The 19,190-nt window shown below is 33.3% G+C and overlaps 1 protein-coding gene across 11 annotated transcripts in view; it reads right to left on the bottom strand.

Annotated features, from left to right (window-relative positions):
- The window catches only part of LOC112680628 (amphoterin-induced protein 2), a 355,883-nt gene that overhangs the window by 93,115 nt on the left and 243,578 nt on the right, over nucleotides 1-19,190 (bottom strand). For 8 of the 11 annotated variants that reach the window (XM_025550788.1, XM_025550786.1, XM_025550796.1 and 5 more), the window contains one exon: nucleotides 13,211-13,419. The exons of 2 other annotated variants lie outside the window; for them this stretch is intronic. The gene's annotated coding sequence lies outside the window, so the exon portion shown is untranslated. Of the gene's footprint in view, nucleotides 1-13,210; nucleotides 13,420-14,918; nucleotides 14,981-19,190 lie in introns of all 11 variants that reach the window. One more of the 11 variants, XM_025550789.1, reaches the window with a different exon arrangement.

Below are 19,190 nucleotides of genomic sequence, written 5' to 3'. Positions count from 1 at the left end.
ATGTTCATTAAATAATCAAAATATATAAAATAAAATAAATATTTCTGGATAAATATAAAATATATATATATACCTATTTATAATAATATTTTACATGGTATATAAAAAAAAATAAAAAAATATTTTGGACCATTGTGATTTTTAGAGCCAAGATGAATAACTTTCCTCGTGACATAAGAAGAAATTCTATCAAACAGTTTTTGAATAGCTTAGTACCAAATATTTTGATTATATATGATGTACAACTGAGAACATACAATAAGAGGTATATTACCCTCAAAGAAGATATTCTTGGAACAAACCCTTTTAGTTTAAGCCCTGTTACATTCGTAGAAGTATGTGTTGAACAATTTCTAGTCAGATTATATTTATCATCATTGTTATCAGAGGACGAAATCGATAGACAAAATTATTTGTCTCTGCAATATTTTTGTTGTTATATGGTCGTCGGGAATTGTTATAAAGTTTAAATTTTCAATATATCTAATTACTACTACTATTGATTTTAAGTATTTTATTTTTAATTTTGTTATACATTTTAAATTATAGTTTATTCGTATGTATAACTATATGCAAGTATACAATTTAATTATGTAATTTCTATTAATATAGGTATTTATACATTAAAATTAAAACAAAGTATATTATAATAAAAAATGTCATTAACGTACCGTAAAGTAATTGATTCTCTGAACTCACAAATTCCCTCATGTTAGAGAGTGTTCTGTTAATGAATGGCATGAGGAAATATTTCTTCATACGAGTAGTTCTTTATGAAATTCTTTAGAGTCTAGACATTGTATAAAATGCCAAACATTTTGCATCGGTTTCTTGTAGTTCTATGGCCGTAACAAAAGTTCGGCAGTTTATATTTTTTTCAATATAAGGACGGACTCAATACTTCCTTTTCTTTTTTTTTTTTGCATCCTTTTGTACCAATAGTACATAACAATGTCCTTTCATCACTCTAACTAGTCAAACTTGACATTTTTGAAATCGACGACAAATTTAAAAAAAAAAAAAAAAAAAAAATAAGTCACGCGATTGACAGTATACAATCCACTAAATATCATTTCGTTTTGGTGGACTTCAAGTCTCACAAATCGTTCAAATCTCGTGTATCGCACATATCGCCTTTTAATCGCCTCACGTATAAATAGCTTAGTGTGAGGAGGGCCTAAAAGTTATAATCTGTTTAATTATTTAATATTATTATTTAGAGAGTTGTTTAATTATATTTTAGTAAATAGAGTAATTTGAATATTTAGATCGAAAAAAATATTCTGAAACAAAGGTTAAATAGAATTAAGACCACCTAGAGTCTAGATCTTTACTTTAAAAACTATTTTCCGAACGAAAAAAATGTATAACATATATCTCAGAGCAGCATCGTCATCATCGTGGTCCAGTTATTCGTTAAAAACGGCTAATGGGAAAACGGTGGTGACGCCTCCGGAATCTCTGCGTTAGGAGTTTTCTGAGCTAGAAGAGGCCTATAAAAATCGTATGGACGTTGACGGATGGATCTCCGGAGGGCCATGACGACGGTCGTAGGCGGTGTCCAAATTGTATTACACGGAATTATTTTCTTTTTTTTCTATTACTTTCTTTCCCACGGACGATCCTTTACGTCTTCTCCCGTCGCTGAACTATTTTCTTCCGGTACAATACGCGCTCCCACTCGCTATAATCACCACTTTTTCCATTCCCTTCGATTTTAGGTACTAGTTTGTGCGTCCGAGTGTGTATATATGCTTGTGTGCAGGTGTTCCATAATTTTTCATGCCCGTGAGAATATCAATCTGTGTCGCGACCGATTGCAAACATACACCCACCCAGCTCACAGACACTGTCGTAGATACAGTTATACGTGTGTACAAGGTGACTCGCGGAGATATTTTGATGTCCCCAGCAATAATGAAGAAAGTAAAATTATAATTTATTTCTCTACAACTCATACGGACAATGAAAACCAATTTTCATATTTCAACTGATCAAATTGTTACGTTTGGTAAAATATTTATAAAAACATCTTTTTTCTAATTTATAACCCTTAATTGATTCGAAAGTATAGTCAGTTTACTGAGTTTATTTTTCTGAAAACGATGACGTTTAAACACATTTTTCACTACTTATCTCCGATGAGTCGTATAAAATTAATAATACCTAATTCGATTGAATCGTACTAGACATATTGCATCGGGTGGTGTACCTACGTGGGACGTTCTGTACGTATGAAATATTGTACAACCATATTTCGCATATCGTGTCGTGATTGATGGATTTCGAATGGGTGAGGGGATAAACGGGAAATGGAATTACTACGCATTATAATGGCGCTGAGCGCAAAAACATGAAACGTATATGTAATACTATATACTGAGTAAAAAGGGCTCTGCCTATTAGCAAGGTGTGATGATTCACTTTTCGGTGTTGTTCATACTGCGCGGCATGCATTGATCGACGTTTTTCATACGTCAAACGGCACTGATCGGTTAAATCGTTACATAACAATATATAGTCGTGTAGACTTTACAATGTGAATCTCAAGATTAAGGCATTCACCCGTCATTATTAATGTTTACACGTGTAAATAAAAATAATGTATTGGCCTTATAATTTACCGTATTTAAATCTACATAGGTCGTACCGAACATGATATCTTATCAAGGTTTTCGAAACGTTCGAAAAAAAAAATAAAAAAATAATTTTAATTCTCTTATAACGGCACGAAATGTTTGATTAAGAAACTTACCGAATATTAATTTACCTACTGAATATTTCAGAATAAACATTTCTTAATGAAAAAAAAATAAAATAATCAACGTATATGTACTCAATTAAATAAACAATAAATAATTTTAAATTTCTAGCTAACACGACAGAGGTGTAGTATGAAAAATAGGTTTAATAATATCGCTCGTCTCCTACCCCTGTATAAATATTTCATCGGTCGACATGCGTACATGTAAATAGTCGAGCGAGGTCCGGGACTCATACATACGTATACCGCATGGTGAAAAGATTCTAGAGCGGAATCGGATATCGCTCATAAAAAAAAAAAAAAAAATTGTGAATCAAAAAATGAGGGGGGATACTGGAAAATAGGTTTTTGCTTATAAAGTGAGTGGGGGTAAAGTTAAGATTTTGAAAACTGTCAAACAAATGACAGTTAATATGATCGTTAAAAAAAAAAAAATTAAATATCCGAAGTATATGGACTAGTGGGGACTGTAGACATATGTCCCAAACCCTATTTCATAGTTTTTGGTACAGGATAAGACTATTGTCGAACAAATTCTGATAATTACAAATAAACTTAATCAAATGATGAACAAAATATCTGCAAAATAATTTTTTAGAATATCTTTGCTGTGAGGCCTAGGGACATGTTTGCACAAAGTAATATTATTGAAATTACTCAAACACAGTATGTATGTAAATTTAAACGTTAAAAAAAAAAATTAAATTTTTATTATTAACTATGGTAATACCCATGGCAGTTGGCAGTCTATATATTTTCAATATAATGCTTCTGATAATCGGCCTCAACTTTGTTAATAATTCACTTATAATATTTTTGTTTACACCAGCAACTCCGCGAGAACTATGTTACTATAGATGAACATATATTGTACATAAAAATATCGTTATGTATGCATTGTTCTAGATTTAAAACCCTAAAGATTACAGTCGATGCAATATCGAACGAGTTATTTCGTTACGACCAGAGATTAAAACTGTATCCGCTGCAATCACTCTATAACAGTACGATTAGCTGATTTATATGCGGATAATGTGTATCGTAATAATATTATCGAATTTAAATAAATGAAGATTGAAATGGGGTCCGGGGAAAATTATGATAAAATCCAATACGAACGTGTGGCTCAAACCTGTATTATGAGGAAATGACACGTTTAATTGTGTGAATTAATTATATTACAGAATAAAGTAAACAAAAGCTAAGAGTGTATTTTAATATTCAACACAATGCGCGGCATTTGTTATTCAACTTAATGTTTGAATCCCGCGGGCTTTCTGTGAAATGATCGCGACGGTTTTCGCGGAACGATTAATTTTTCATACGACACACTTTGTTTTGTAATTTAGTTGGATTTAAATAGATCTCAGATAATCACTTGTGCGGAGGTTTTGGTACTGCACAAAGAATATTATTATAAGAATACATTGTTTAAATATTTTAATTTTAGACATGCACTCGATTTGTGTCAAATAAGCACATATAATTTGCTGCTCATTCTGTCTCTTCTTTTAATACAAAAAGTTCTAAAATTAATATTGCGTAATGAAGCTGGTTGTTTTTCAATGGAAGTGAAAAATTAGTATTTTTACTAACTGTTGGTTATAAATATGCTTAATCAACATAAATATTGGATTGTCTGTTAAAATACGGAAAAAAAAATCAATGAACAATAATATTTTTGTTGTATACATTATTTGAAGGTTTTTAGTTTGATAAAATATACTTACAATTAGATTATGAATCACCCTGCAAAATGAATATTTCGTGATTTCAGAATTCATCAATTTTATGAAGTATAGCACTGTGCCTTGTTCTAGTGTTGATATTTTTAAACCACCATTAAGTATGTCAACAGACACAATATACTCATATACTCAATTCAATTAACTGTTTTAATATAAGTATTTGTACAGTTAAAAAAATATATACACGATGTTCAATATTGGTTTTTCTTTTATTGATCATTCAGAACGACATCCTAATTCAAAAGGGATACATTTGACTAGTGAAAAAATCGATTGATTTACATGCATAAATTATAGTTACAGTTTTAATTTGTTTCCGTTTGTTTTAGGAAGTGCAGGTGAATTACTAGAATACTATACAATAAAAATATTATATACCAAAAATGAATAATTAACAATATATTAAACATAATATTAAAACGGACAAGACTCTTAGTTCTGATGAGTTACCAGGGGAGAAAATACCAACAAAGAAGAGTGAATTATATTGTTGTATTAGTCTTTTTAAGTTGAAACCAATGTACCAGCGTCCTCAAAAAAACTATTTTGAATATATAGGATATGATAAATAACTTCGTGATTCCAAAGATGATTACAAGAGACATAGTAGAAGAAACACATTTTTTAATAAGATATGTAGAACTTTTGAAAAAAAAAAAACCTTAAATTTACAAAAATTTTAAATTTTAAATGTCAATATACAACACAAAGAACATTCAAATCGAAATTATGAAATGTTTTTAAATAAATAGTCAATATATTACCAGCACAGCATCATCATTCAACCATTCCAGTGTATTACCTGACCATGGAGTCTTATCCTATCTAGGAGTTTCACCTGTTTTATATAATTTTTTTACCACAATAATCACTTGTAATTAATGGAGTTACAAATGCCAAACTTGTGCACGGACCATTAGCTCTGAAGTTAAATTGCGAGCGATTTTTCGGATTTCGTTTGCAAAGAACGCAAAACGAATGCAATAATAGAGTTTTGCTGTGGAAGGAGGTGAATGGAGACAACTAACTCCTAGATGTTTTTATGTAGAAATAATGGTAGGGTCTGGCCCCTTTTTATCATAGTTATATCAAAGTATTATTTTTCCCATAAGTCTATAATTTATTCATAAATATTCGAATGCATTTTGAGAACAACAGTTCAATAAGAAATGTACTGCGCAGTCGTCCAGAGTTTTCTTCGAGTTACGTCACTGATTTGCAATATAAAATCGTTTCGAAATGATATAGCTCTATATAGTCAGACCATAAGTTTTCCACGATTTTGAATTGAATTTATAATATAGGTGTGGTGCGCAACCTGCTACAGTGTTCAAAAATGTGTGCAAGCTTGTGGCGTGTGTAAATATTTATGGTGCATACATACACGCCAATTCTAGTTTTAGTTTCCGAATTATTGTATGCAAATGAACGTTAATACATTATGACGCCGCGAGAACTTTGGCCTTCAAAGTTTATCACACAGAAGTTTGACAAGAAATCCAATTCGCTCGCCGTATTTGTTGAAATTAAGGCCCACAGGTTAACATAGTACCTAATATTCTAACAAATATCAAAACTGTAATAAACGTCTGGAATCCGAATAGACGACAGTGTTTTCTTAGTTAAAACATTTCGAAATCTAACGTATATTTTCACTGATAATGTATTGTGAAAATACGTGAATCTTTTTAAGTTATCTAATGTAAGTTTAGTTTATATTTAAAATGGCATTGTACAGTAAACAAGGATGGCATGCCACATCGTAGAGCGGTTTACATTTTTTCCTCGGTAATATTCTGATAATAGTCATGCGGGAGATCGGGGTTCAATTCCTTAACGGGGATTCTTTCAATACGGTATTTTTTTTGATGACATGTAACAGAGATGAAACTCTCTAGTGAAATAATATGTGATGGTAGGGGTTTTGAACTTGTGTCCCGAAGTGCCAAAAATCAAAGCACAATCATTGAGCTACTTCAAATTTATTTTTGTTCACTATTTCCAAACGACTTAACAATGCCGGATTTAACCGATCTGGTACGTAGTGCACCGAGACCTAAAACCTATAGTTTTTCCGAGTCCTCAAATGCAGGTCTATGATTTTCTCAGTGACATAAAATAATATATTTTCAATATAAAAGTGATATGTCCAAAAAATTTCATCAAAAATTGAATCGAATGATTCAATGGATTATTAATTAACAATGTTATGAAACTGTTCGTTGGATGCTGATTTGTTTTTAACCCATTCGTGTTATCATTTAATTTTAACTCGTGTCGAAAAAATATATAAGATTTATACGTCGACTGATTTTATTATTATTTATTTTTTTTTTTTTAAGGAGCTCCCTATTGTCTGTACCTCCGCCCTACAAGTCTTAAGTAGGACATTTGATTGTTTATACTTACCAAATCGATGTATGTGTTCACGGAACGTACGTTATCATTATGTATCAGCCCCGCCACCGTATTAGTCTCACCGGTGTTCGTAATTTGCACACGTTCGCCGGGGCAAGCCGATAATAACTCTCGGCGGCGGCATGATGGGCCCAACGCGCAGCCGGTCGTACCGTTGCTGCTAGCGAGATATTCCACAGACCGAATATACGTGTATATCATAACGTATAATAACGATACATAATAGAAAGTAACGAGCTCTCCGAGGCTAATTTCTCACACACGCGCGGGCGTGTAGTAATACGCAAAGTCCCGGGACGGTGTGCCGACACGATATAGTATACATATTTAGTTTCGAAATAACTTATATCGTAGCATTATATATGCGCACACGGTTCGCATCTCTTACGTTTCCACCACGAGTGCTACGGTACGCGTGTGTACACATTACGTCGTCGTCGTTTATTACAGTTTTCGTTGCTTAATATTATTTTATTGCAACGCGAATACTTCATGAAAACAACTCGAAGATAATCTAACACAGTATTCCTGCCGCCCGTTTACCGACCGATCGCTCGCGACCGTAGACTTTCGCCCGGACAGTATTTATCAATCAGTAAATGCACATGTCGTTCTGAACGATTGCGAAATTCGGATTGGGCTCAGTCCAGTTTATCACTCCAAATGGTCAAAATCATAGCTTGGTTCCGAGTTATACTGGATCATTAATAAACGATGATTGCAAATTTGAACATTAAGTTGGATGCGGACACGGTTTGTGTACGTAATATTTATATGTGCTCGCGTGTAACTAATTTTGGAACGAAAATCGATCAGTGTGGTGGCGTCCATCGGTTGCCACTCTCCTATATGATACGATATGGGTTACCTTTGTAAACTCACCGACTGTATGTGCACCACACCATGGATATTAAAATGTACCCGAGATAAGCCGTTCGAAACTGGTAGCATCCATTGGCCCGTTTCTCCGGTGGCAATTGATTTCGCGCAATATTGTGCACGAGGCGCGTTTCCGACTAGAACGAAAATGGAACGCGCTTCCGGTGCGATGACATCCTTGTTTCGACTGTGGATTTTGGATAGGAATCAATCGGATTGAATTGGAAAGGATACAATCGCTGTACCGTGCGATGAAAATTATACATGCGACTACGAGGCGACTTGAACGTCTCCGGATCGTGTAAAAACCATCCTCCTCCCCGTTGTCTAAACATTAGTCGTACGTTTTCGCTCGCGTTCCAGAAAAAATATCGGTCTTCATAGTCCATGTAGTCACGGGCACACTGATAGATTTGGATTTAGTCATGTGCACACGGAACACGCCGATGTCAATAAACAAATGACATTTTAATATCATATACATCCGTGAATGCTTGGTGAGACTTATGCGATGTTAGCGTTACGTTCGCGCGAATGGTGCTCTGTGCTCTTCATCGTATATCAAGCATACAGATGGCAGAAAGGGTGAGGATACTTTGGAATGAGATCATCGTGTACCGGAGTGCATTAAAACGTCCTCATGGAAACTTCTCGCAGAGATCATTACGATTTAAATACCTGCACCGGTGCGGATACATGCGAGATCCTTGTTTTTTTTGATAACTTATCTACTAGCATCTCCGACCAACTCTCAGATAAAACCTGAAATGACGGTTTAAAAAAAACGGCACAACCATATGTGCCATTGAAAATAATAAAATAATATTTCACGTTCAAATATTACGATCATCATGCCCGTGGTCTGCGCTGCTCGCCGCCGCTTTCGTTCTACTCCCAAAGATACCGAGGTTCGCACGTTTGAATTCGCGTTGTAGCGTGTTCAATTGGATAAAAATATAAAACGTGTATTGATGCGTTTTTATTTTTGTGTGTAGATGCTCGCGCTTGGGCCGCACACCAGTAGTGAACGCGGGGGTTATATGAGTTCCGTAGAATACGATTTGTGTATTTTTGTGCGTTTATTCGACGATATTATACAACGTTTCGAGTGGATTTATTTCGTCGGTACAAAGATGGTACAATACAAGGCACAATAATAATAATTCATGTATCGCCAATAAAATAGTAGTAGTGCGCCAACACAATATTTGCAGCCGGTTGTTTGCACGAGAGCCGCTAATAAAACATCATTCACGCGCAAAACTACCGGTACCGGTGCCGCGCCATTTGAAAACAAAACGTAATACCATTGATTAAATATGCATAGATAGTCCAAGTCAGTGGACAATATGGAAACATAAATATTAGTAACTTAAGAATGCCAATAGGCAGCGGATACAGTAATAAGTTGTCCATTAATTATAATAAACAATTACTATTGAAAAGAAGTTGACAATGAAAACATATACAGTTGGTGAGGGGTACGCCGTGCGACCCAAAAGATCTTAATTGTCTATTAAATTGCGATAAGAAGTACCTATTCCAAGAATATAAATTAATATAAATCGCTCACGTACGACATAATACATTTTATTTCACCGATTTCAATAGTGTGCTTTTAGTTTTGAAATTAAAGTGAATTTACCTATTATCGAACATTTAGGTAAGAAAATTATCTGTTTTCTCTAGTTGTTATTTTTAAGATAGCTACAATTGTTATGAGTATGAAAAATATTAAAAGCTCATAATTCACTTAAAAATTAAAATATCATAAAAAACCAACGAGAAAATATAGATAATGTTCTTACCATCAAATTTCATTATAGGTCAATCCATTTTAATTTTTAAACTAACGAAGCTAAACCTAATCTGCTGAACATAAATTTGCCATGTTATGCGCTTGTAAGACGGAGAAAACAATTGTCTTTGTAGCGTCGATTCAACAGTTATAAAAATTATGTACATATATACCTACTTAAATAATACCATAATAATTATTATATTTATATTATATTATTAATGATTTATTGTAGTTAACTGTTATGATTTATAACTTATATGTCAAGTAGTTAAGTCAAAAAAATTAATTTAATATCGTCCAAAACCGTTTTTGCAATTTTAAATATTCGATTCCGCATTGATAGTGATAACATTAATAATAAAATAGATGATAGCTAATGGTTCTTGGTAAGACAAAACATTTTCATGGCAGAACAAATTACTAACAGCGCAATCTATTGACATGGCTTCCACACTACTAAAATTCTGGTTCCCATTTCACTATAAATCCTTAACGATATTTCCTATCGCTTGAAGTATCTATGTATATTTAATCAATGGTAGTACCTAGCGGATTCTAAAAAGCCGAAACGAACAGGGGCCAAATGAAATACGTAATTTTACACTTGAAAAATAATAATGATAATTTATTGTTATAGAACGTTAAAGTGAGTAAGTTTTCGAGAAAACAAACACCGCGTCTAGATATTGTTTTTAAAGAACTTAAAAAGTAAATACGCGTCCGACGAGCATAATGTGCGCGCAATAACAGTTGTTACAAAACTTAAGCGTTGCGAGAAGAAATATCTTAAAGTGAAAATCTGTGTTCGTAGCGAAACAACGACGAGTTCTTGCTCCAAAGGACTGTAATAATACATTTTGAATAATTAACACGTGAGAAATGCACCACGCACAGACGTGTAAGAACTAGGTCATCACTAACAATCTCGTAGAAGATATAGGACACTCCATTATATAGTTATAATTGTTTAAAAATTTTATACGAGAAACGCTCGCGGTCAAGCCATAACAAATATTATGCAACGGATGCAAGAAGTTTATCATCGAAAGAGAGGCCTTACGGAGATGACCAAGTTTGGCAACGAGTGATATGAATGATAATTATATAACGATGACAAGTGCTATCTGTTGTCTGTATAACAGTAAGAGTGAAACATATTCTATGGGGATTGAAATAAACTATCTTTCGATAGTTACAATTAGATTGCTGTGAGAACTTCTTCGTGTGGTTTCATTTAATCCGCTTCTTTTAAACTTGGAAAATTCCCATAATCATTATATGATATTACATATTGACTTGGAGATATGCATTTTATCCGTCCAACTCTACGCGTTATATTATTTCGTCGGTTCCCAAAATAATACTCGGCAATAGTGATATAACATTCAATGGATCGAAACTATATCCTAATAACCTACCTATACATTATTTATATCGGAAAAATCGTTGTTCGGTTTCGTCGTCCGTGAAGGTAATAATCCGTAGGCATTATACAAACGTTGCTTCGCAGTTTTATTTAAATGTCGTATCGATCACAGTGAATTAAGCACACGGAATGCTTATATATATATATATATATATATATATATATATATATGCGAACGGATTATCTGATCGTATTTTTTTAACAGCCTAGTGTTTAATGCGACAACAATAATACCGGCGCAACGAATACGCATACAATTTTGCGAAATCGAATACGAACGCGTTATTACGACGACATCCGGTCGGTGCATATTGCCAGATCTAACCGATATTAGTGCCGCAATTTTATTAGTATTCTTCGTCCAACTGTATTGACTCGGATATTGCGCATGCATTCAGTAGGCGTTTTATGTGAATACTTAAGGTGCGCTACGCGTAACCATACCCGATCGAGTTGAATACGCAGTTGAATCTATACTCAATGAACTTAACAGTTATTGGAAAAAATTTTACTGAAAACGAACACAATTATTTTTACCGGACGAAACGTATACAAACAATGACGCATATCGTTTACAATAATAATGCACAACAATGAATAATAAATTACATTAATAATGATATCGGTAAATGATGATGTGTGTCCGTGTTTGTATAAATAGCTCCGCGTAGCTCGTTGAAATTGTTTACCAAAAATTTTTACTAACCGATGACAATAGGTGTATAAATATATCGCAGAATAATAGTATGAAATTAGTTCGTTCAACGGAGTTTTCTAACGAAAATATCATGGTCAAATAAAAAAAATAAAAAATAATAATGCGTTGTGCAGAGTTGTTCGACGGTACGCGTTTATCACACGGAGTTTCGAGGACGTACGTATAATGCTTTACAACACTGCTACTACTACAGTACGTAATCACGGACATGTTTTCACGAATCCTACCGGTTACACGGGCGCGACGCAAACGGTTCTATTACAATTTTTTCGCCCACACCCGTTTCGGCGCGCGTCATACATTTGGTCAAGTGTAAGGCTTTTTGGGCGGGTGCAGTGAATACTTTTTGAATGTAATCACACTACGCAGTGCCGTAGCAACCAAATGTTGCATCCGGGGCGAAACTTCAAAATTCGCCCTTATGTATTTTTAATTTAAAAATATTATGTTTATTAGATATTATTTTCAATGCTTGCTTCAATTAATATGGTAGGATTTAAAAAACTTTGTAAACAAAATATACGGCATTGATCGTTGTAATTGTTAACATTAAATGCATGATTTTAATTTTTGCGTACCTTGGATGCGCGACGACTGCGTAGTTCATCGGTCCCGAGGTTTTCCGGGGCGATTACGAGTAAATGTTCTTCGGCAAACCAATGACATTACCTACGGGTAACGATGCGGCCGTTCAGACCAGCACTGTACCACCGTGGTCCCCCGGGGGATGATGCGAATCCAAGATTTAAGTCCTTTCGGTTCCTTCTCCATTACTACCGCCTTAATGCAGCCTTGTCACCATTCCTTCTCCTACACCCCCCCCCCACCATGGTTAGCAATGGTAATGTATCTCTCTAGATGTTATGTTTGTTGTTTGTGATCCGAGAAACGCCTAGGATTAAGCCTGACCACCAATGCAAATACTTACGGTAGAAGGGTTAGGGACTGCGGAGACAGCTGTTGGTGTACATAATGTACATAATATATATATTATACTAAGTGTTCTAGGCAATAGGAGAGAATTAGTTGGTATAATAATAGACGATATAAAATGTATATAAAAACATTTGGTCAGTTTATATATACATATCAATGAGAGCGAAAATTGTACACTGATTGTCTGTGCACAAGCATGGTTAGTGGAATGTTTGGCAAAAATTAGGTATATATTCTATATAATTCCTCACTTTTTTCCAACACAATATACGATACAATTTAAGTATAAAATGGATTTGGAATAGAAAATTCTTAGGACTCCAACTCGAAATCGGGAAATTTCTAGTTTTTTTAAGTTTCAGATGCCTGTACGGAACAATTTATTAAAAGTCACTTACAATACTCGTGCGCTAGACCATCGACAGATTATATTGTGGAAATTCAATATTTTCTAATATATATATATATATATATATATATGAGTATCATAACGTAAAGACAATATATCACAAGTTCTTACCTTCTTCAGTGTTCTACAGTTGGTTATGCGTTATCGAATTCAATGTTCCATCGTCATGTTGAAGAAAACCACATGACCGACCATGAAATTTGCTCGTCCTTTGAGTGTCTACAACTCAATTATACGCACTGTTGTCTACTTGAATGTCACTGTCTGAATAATCGACACGAACGGGTATCGAAAATGACTAGGAACTCGAATCTTTGATCCTGCACGAATAACATTACAAATATCGTGTAAGTGAATTCGGTAGAACAAAAACGTAGTTATTTCCGGACTACGTGAATAAAATGTAATATAATATACTATCATAGACTGTGAATCGTAAGATACAACATAAACTGTAAATAAATCGATAGGTAGACAGATTCCCATTCGATTTCTGAGTATTTTCTATGAAAAAAATGTTCGATTACAATCGGGTTTTATTTTTCCACTTCCGGGTATTACCCTTCTATCACTATCACATGCTACGTTTTATAAAACACTTCTTTGTATTTTGTTCTTTGGCAGTACATAATTTGCTGTAGATCGATATATATATATGCTTAATACCGTAACACCGGCGATAACATCGAGCTATATAAAATATCATTGGAATACGTCGTGAATATACGTGACATATTTTTGCACGAAAAACGGTGCACGTAGACATAAATGTTCACACATTACGCGTTAACCTTGTTTGCTTCCGACTCCGGTTCCATAATATAATATAAATATATTTACGGTACGTCCTAGAGAAAGAAAAATGAAAAGAAAAACCGAAGAAAAAAAAAAACCAGACGATCCATGCAAAACTAGAAATAAAACTTACGGGTGAACGGCGACGAGAAAAAATTCTCGGTTCCGACATGGGAGTCGGTTATTGAGAGGTTATATGGGGGTGCGCGACAGCTTAGTGAAAAATTGATGCTTATACATTTCGGAGTTGCAGTGACTAATTTTTAAGGACATGACTTACGAGCGAGGGATCAATAACAGTTATTGCGCTACGAACAGTGACGGAGACGTCAACACCGTCACGTCCGATGATAATCTACAAGAAAAATAACGAGATTTCGGTGTTTATTACATGATACGATATATTACATCATACGGTAGAAAAATTCTTTGCAAACACCGCGATGGGAGAACCAAAAAGGGGTTGCGAGCTAGCATACCTAACATCACTGTATTATACAATCGTAATTGAACGGCGTGAGAAATTGTTCGCCTTTTTCAGAGTGGCACGGTTTACGAGGTAGTTTTGAGCGTTTATTCACCATGACCGATACGATATGATTTCCGCGAGCAATAAGCACACGTCAATGCGGAACGTCGAACGGAAAGTGACACGATCGAGTAGGAGATTGGAACCGATTTAGCATGCGAATGGTATTAGCCGCCATCCTGGCCCACGCGCATTTCACTGAGTGAAGTTCAATAAAACAAGTCAAAAGGAGAGGGTCGCGCTTTGACATTTCGGCATAGAAAGCTGGTGCACGGAATGGGCGAGATAAATGTCTGGAAATGCAATATTGGAAGAATGTTTAAAGCTATTTGTGACTTTTAAACAAAACTTTTTTCGCCAGTTCACCCACCCCCTTCACGCTGCTTATCGGTGATCAGAGAAAATTTACGATCTGAAAATTTCAAGGTACCAATAACTTTGGAAAGTTTTCGCCTGAAAAGTTTGGTTAATTCAACAAAATATGTACTGGGTTACCTGGTAAATTTCGTTGTCTTGGCGAACGGAATGGGGTAGCGGTGAGGTTAGATCCCTTTGAACTGTTAAAAATAAAAATGAAATTCGTGTATTTTAGTTTTATTATTAATTTATTTTTTTACCACGTGAAACATCAACTAACGTCTAGGTAATTTAGTTTATTTTCTCTGGAAGTTTCCACTGCCAGGCAAAAGGTAATAAAAATACGATTTGCTAGCTCATGGATTAGGTGTTTTATCAAAATGTAAACAAGTCTGATAACCAAACGAAATTGGTCCGATGCAAGCGCTTGGTAAACAGCAATCATAAATTCCGTTTAAATTGAGTTTACAATTCTCACGATGACGACATAATAACGCAGCAACGGTGGCGGCACACTTTTCTTATGTAACTTAAGCGTTACACGAAGGGTTGCTACGGCGGTCGAAGTAGCAAAATGAAGTCACAATACATATACACGAAAAGAGAAAAAAAACAGTGAAAATTACTTATTTATGCAACATAATTTATGCGTATAAATTGCTGGTAATGATAAACCTATACGGTTATATGCGTACGGTCACACCCTATTTCCTCGCGCAACTTAATTCGTCTGGTACGCGTACTCCAACACACCACCACGCATATGTACACACCAAAACGCATGACAAGCCTTTGCACTCTATGCCGCCTCTGATTACATTATTCTTACTAAACCGATGATAAAGTATGAACTAAGTTCGGCGCGCGTTCCCCGACCGTATTTAAAAACATTATTCAAGTAGATAAGAAAAGTTTCGTTTTATTTATTTTTTTTCATTATTCAATTCCACGCGAAAAACACACAGCAATAAAGGATACATTAAGTTGATTTATGGTCCGACGTTGAGCCGGCGGTGGGAGGAACGAGCTCTTGATTACGATTTTATAAATAATACCTGAGGTGGTTTTGCTCGTAAACTGTGTGAGCTGAACAACACGCATCTTATCGTCGCCGACGGATAGGAATGTATCTAATTACGTTCCACACCGATTTGTCGTATCGTTAACTATAAAAACATATATCCACACACACACACTAACATAATAGATTTATTATGTTGCCGTTAAGGGATATACGAGTAATATAATTCATTAGTCAGTAAAATGAACAGTTATTGTACACCAAATAACCGAAAAAAGCTCGTTAATGCACGTATTAAGCAATAAAACGAGGTGATAATATAATACATAGAAGACAGTTGAAACATAATCAATGAAAAGTAAACACAATTCATAAGATTTATCACAAAGCCCAAATTATAAATTGGGCTTTGTGATAAATCCTGTAACTCTTTTGCATCGCTTCCGACGGTAATTTCGATGATTTTACACGTCAGCGATAACTCGTGTTGGGATCCAGTTCGTAACGAGTTGTTATATTTTATGGTTCATTCTGATTGTGTTTGATGTTTTTAGTTTCTGATCCAATGCTGACTATCGGCATACATGCGTGAATATAGTTTTCACACTCAATCATGTTCGATAAGAAATCTTTGTACTCCTGGGTTAATTGTTCCAACCTCGAAATCCTTGATTTAACGTAAGCACTGCTGTAAGTGGTAATTATTTTAACTTAACTATTTTATTTGAATTATTTTCCATTATTCAGGTTATTATTAACAGCGTATATTGGTAATAATGGATGAAATAATACTTGCCACCAACTATAAACTATCAGTGCAGTATTATATTCACGCTCATATATTATATTTAATAATGCATCATATAAATGTATTTTATATCGCATGGTCGTTCATATAAATAAATAAAAATAGAAAAAGTTAGCCCCATTTTACTTTTGACTGATTATATCGTATTCCTGCATGTCAACTATATGTGCATGATTAAAAATCTTATAAAAAAAAAAAAAAAAAAACGTGATGTAAGCTGAGTATATTTATTTTATCAAAAAATATGATACTGTTGTCGAATGAATTGACAGTCGATATCTTTCATAAAAAAAAAAAAATATTTACAATAGATAACCTCCCACGAAAGGTGGATTAACAAATAATTTATAATCATTACAACGTTGTTTAAAATACTAAAATTGTCAGTTCAATTCAATATATTTTTATATATTTTTACACTGTGGATTAAAAAATAATAATGAAAATCAAAAGTAAGCAATAAATAAATAGCATTTCAGTTTTTCAGAACGAGTCAGAAAAAAATGAAAAATTAGAAGTTTTATTTAACCATCATAGCATTCACATTATTTAGGGTGTTAAATTTATTGTTTTTATAATTATAATTAATATACAATACGAGAAGAAGGGAGAAAAATTCAAGTATTTACAACTGAAAAATTTCTTTACGATCTCTCATAATATTTTTTTACCAGTTTATAAAGAGTAAATGCCAAATATTCTTAAGTGATCATTTGTAAAACGGTATAGACTACTGTGTTGATTCTGTGAAATATTTTATGAATACTGTAGTTGAAATATAATTGTATAATATGAATATATTGTTAATGTCTATGCGTGATATCGGTTGAACACGGTTTTGGGTTTCATTTTCCTATACACGTTTACTATTTACAATTGAAAATCATCGGGACGGATCCATTGCCAAAATAATATTTTGTTTTTTTCAACCAAGCGATTCTGTTAAATCGATTTTTAAGAGCTAAGCTAAGGTTTATAAGCCTTTTACAGCGAAACATTTTGTATTTCTAATACCATCTTGTCGGAGATATTGTGACAAAGCAGATGAACGCACAACTAACATGTTTAAACAGCGATTAAAATTCATTTTAATGTGTTCGCGTGGAGAAAGAAGAATGGAGAAAGAAGAATACATTTATTTTACCGTAACATATACATTGAATCTATTGAGTTTCAACATGTTGTTACAATGCATATACACTCTTGGAAAATATAAAATGTTGGATTATATGTCCAAAAATTAAATGCATTAGTGAATTAAAACCTTATAATTATTAAAAGTCTTCTATTATAATCTTAGAATTTATTATTGTTGAACGCGTATTTTAAAAATAAAAATAAAAATAAAATTTATATCAATATATATCTTATTCTAGAAAAAGAATCTCAAACCCAGATCTAAATGCTGGATTGACAAGGATTTTTTTCTGTACCAATTTTTATTTTAAGTGTACATGACATACAAGAAGAGAAAATAGAGATATGACTTTATATCCTGCAGTCACAATCATGAGTATAATTTTTTTATCCATCAACGTCTGTAGTAAAAAAAAAAAAAATTATAATCATAAATAATCAACAAGATGTTATATAGCCAGAATTGTATTTTTTGTTTTATCTATAACTTATAACAAAAATCCTATAAAATATTTAAAATTATGAAACGTGTATAGAAAAATTTTATACACGTTCTATTTTCAACAATAATTTAATACCATTTTATGAAAAAGTTTGTAAACATAATTTGTTGTCCTCGTTTATTCCACAACCATTTAAGTTTTTTTGTTGCGATCATTCATTCGATACACTTTAAAACTGATTTTATATCAGAACTATTCAAACACAAAACACATTTATTTAGTTCATGATTTTTTTTTTTTGTAATTATGCGTTTCGTATAAAAAAACGACAAATGTATACGACAGCTAATATAGCTAATATCGAACAGAAAAATTCTCAAAACTCTAAAATATTATTCTAAATTTAAACTTGATTATTACTATTACAAACTGATTAGTAATTCGAGGTTTCGTAAACATTATACTAAAAACAGTTTTCTAAATATAGTAAAATAATTTGTACTGGTTCATCAACAACAATAAATACCTTCAAGTATACTAATCATAACGCGATGGATATTAATTTTGTAAACAATTTTCACTTCAATTAATTTTTCGAACTTCTATAAATGTCACCGTAGCAGTCGTAATGTTTTTTCCACGCAATACACATGTACATATGCTTTTATGTTTTCGCGTATTTCTTTGCCATTTGAAAATCGTACATGGACTAAATTGTTAAACTTTTAATACAAAGTGGTATACGCCGTTCGCTTTTTTCTCGAGCACGTACGGTAAAAACAAGAACACCACAGACTAAGGCATAACGAAAGAATTGTATATGACCAACGCATAAGCAAATACTTTATAAGTTACAACATATTAATATATATATATATATATATATATATATATATATATGTAAACGTACTAAAAAAAAAACAAAAAACTGTAGTGAATATAATATATGAACCACTTACTGAAAAAATAAGGGAACAAATAAATTATTGTTATCAACTTTG

Source organism: Sipha flava, unplaced genomic scaffold (genome assembly GCF_003268045.1).
Source record: "Sipha flava isolate LNK unplaced genomic scaffold, YSA_version1 178_pilon_pilon, whole genome shotgun sequence".
Taxonomy (NCBI): Eukaryota; Metazoa; Arthropoda; class Insecta; order Hemiptera; family Aphididae; genus Sipha; species Sipha flava.
This window is presented reverse-complemented; position numbering and strand designations above follow the sequence as displayed.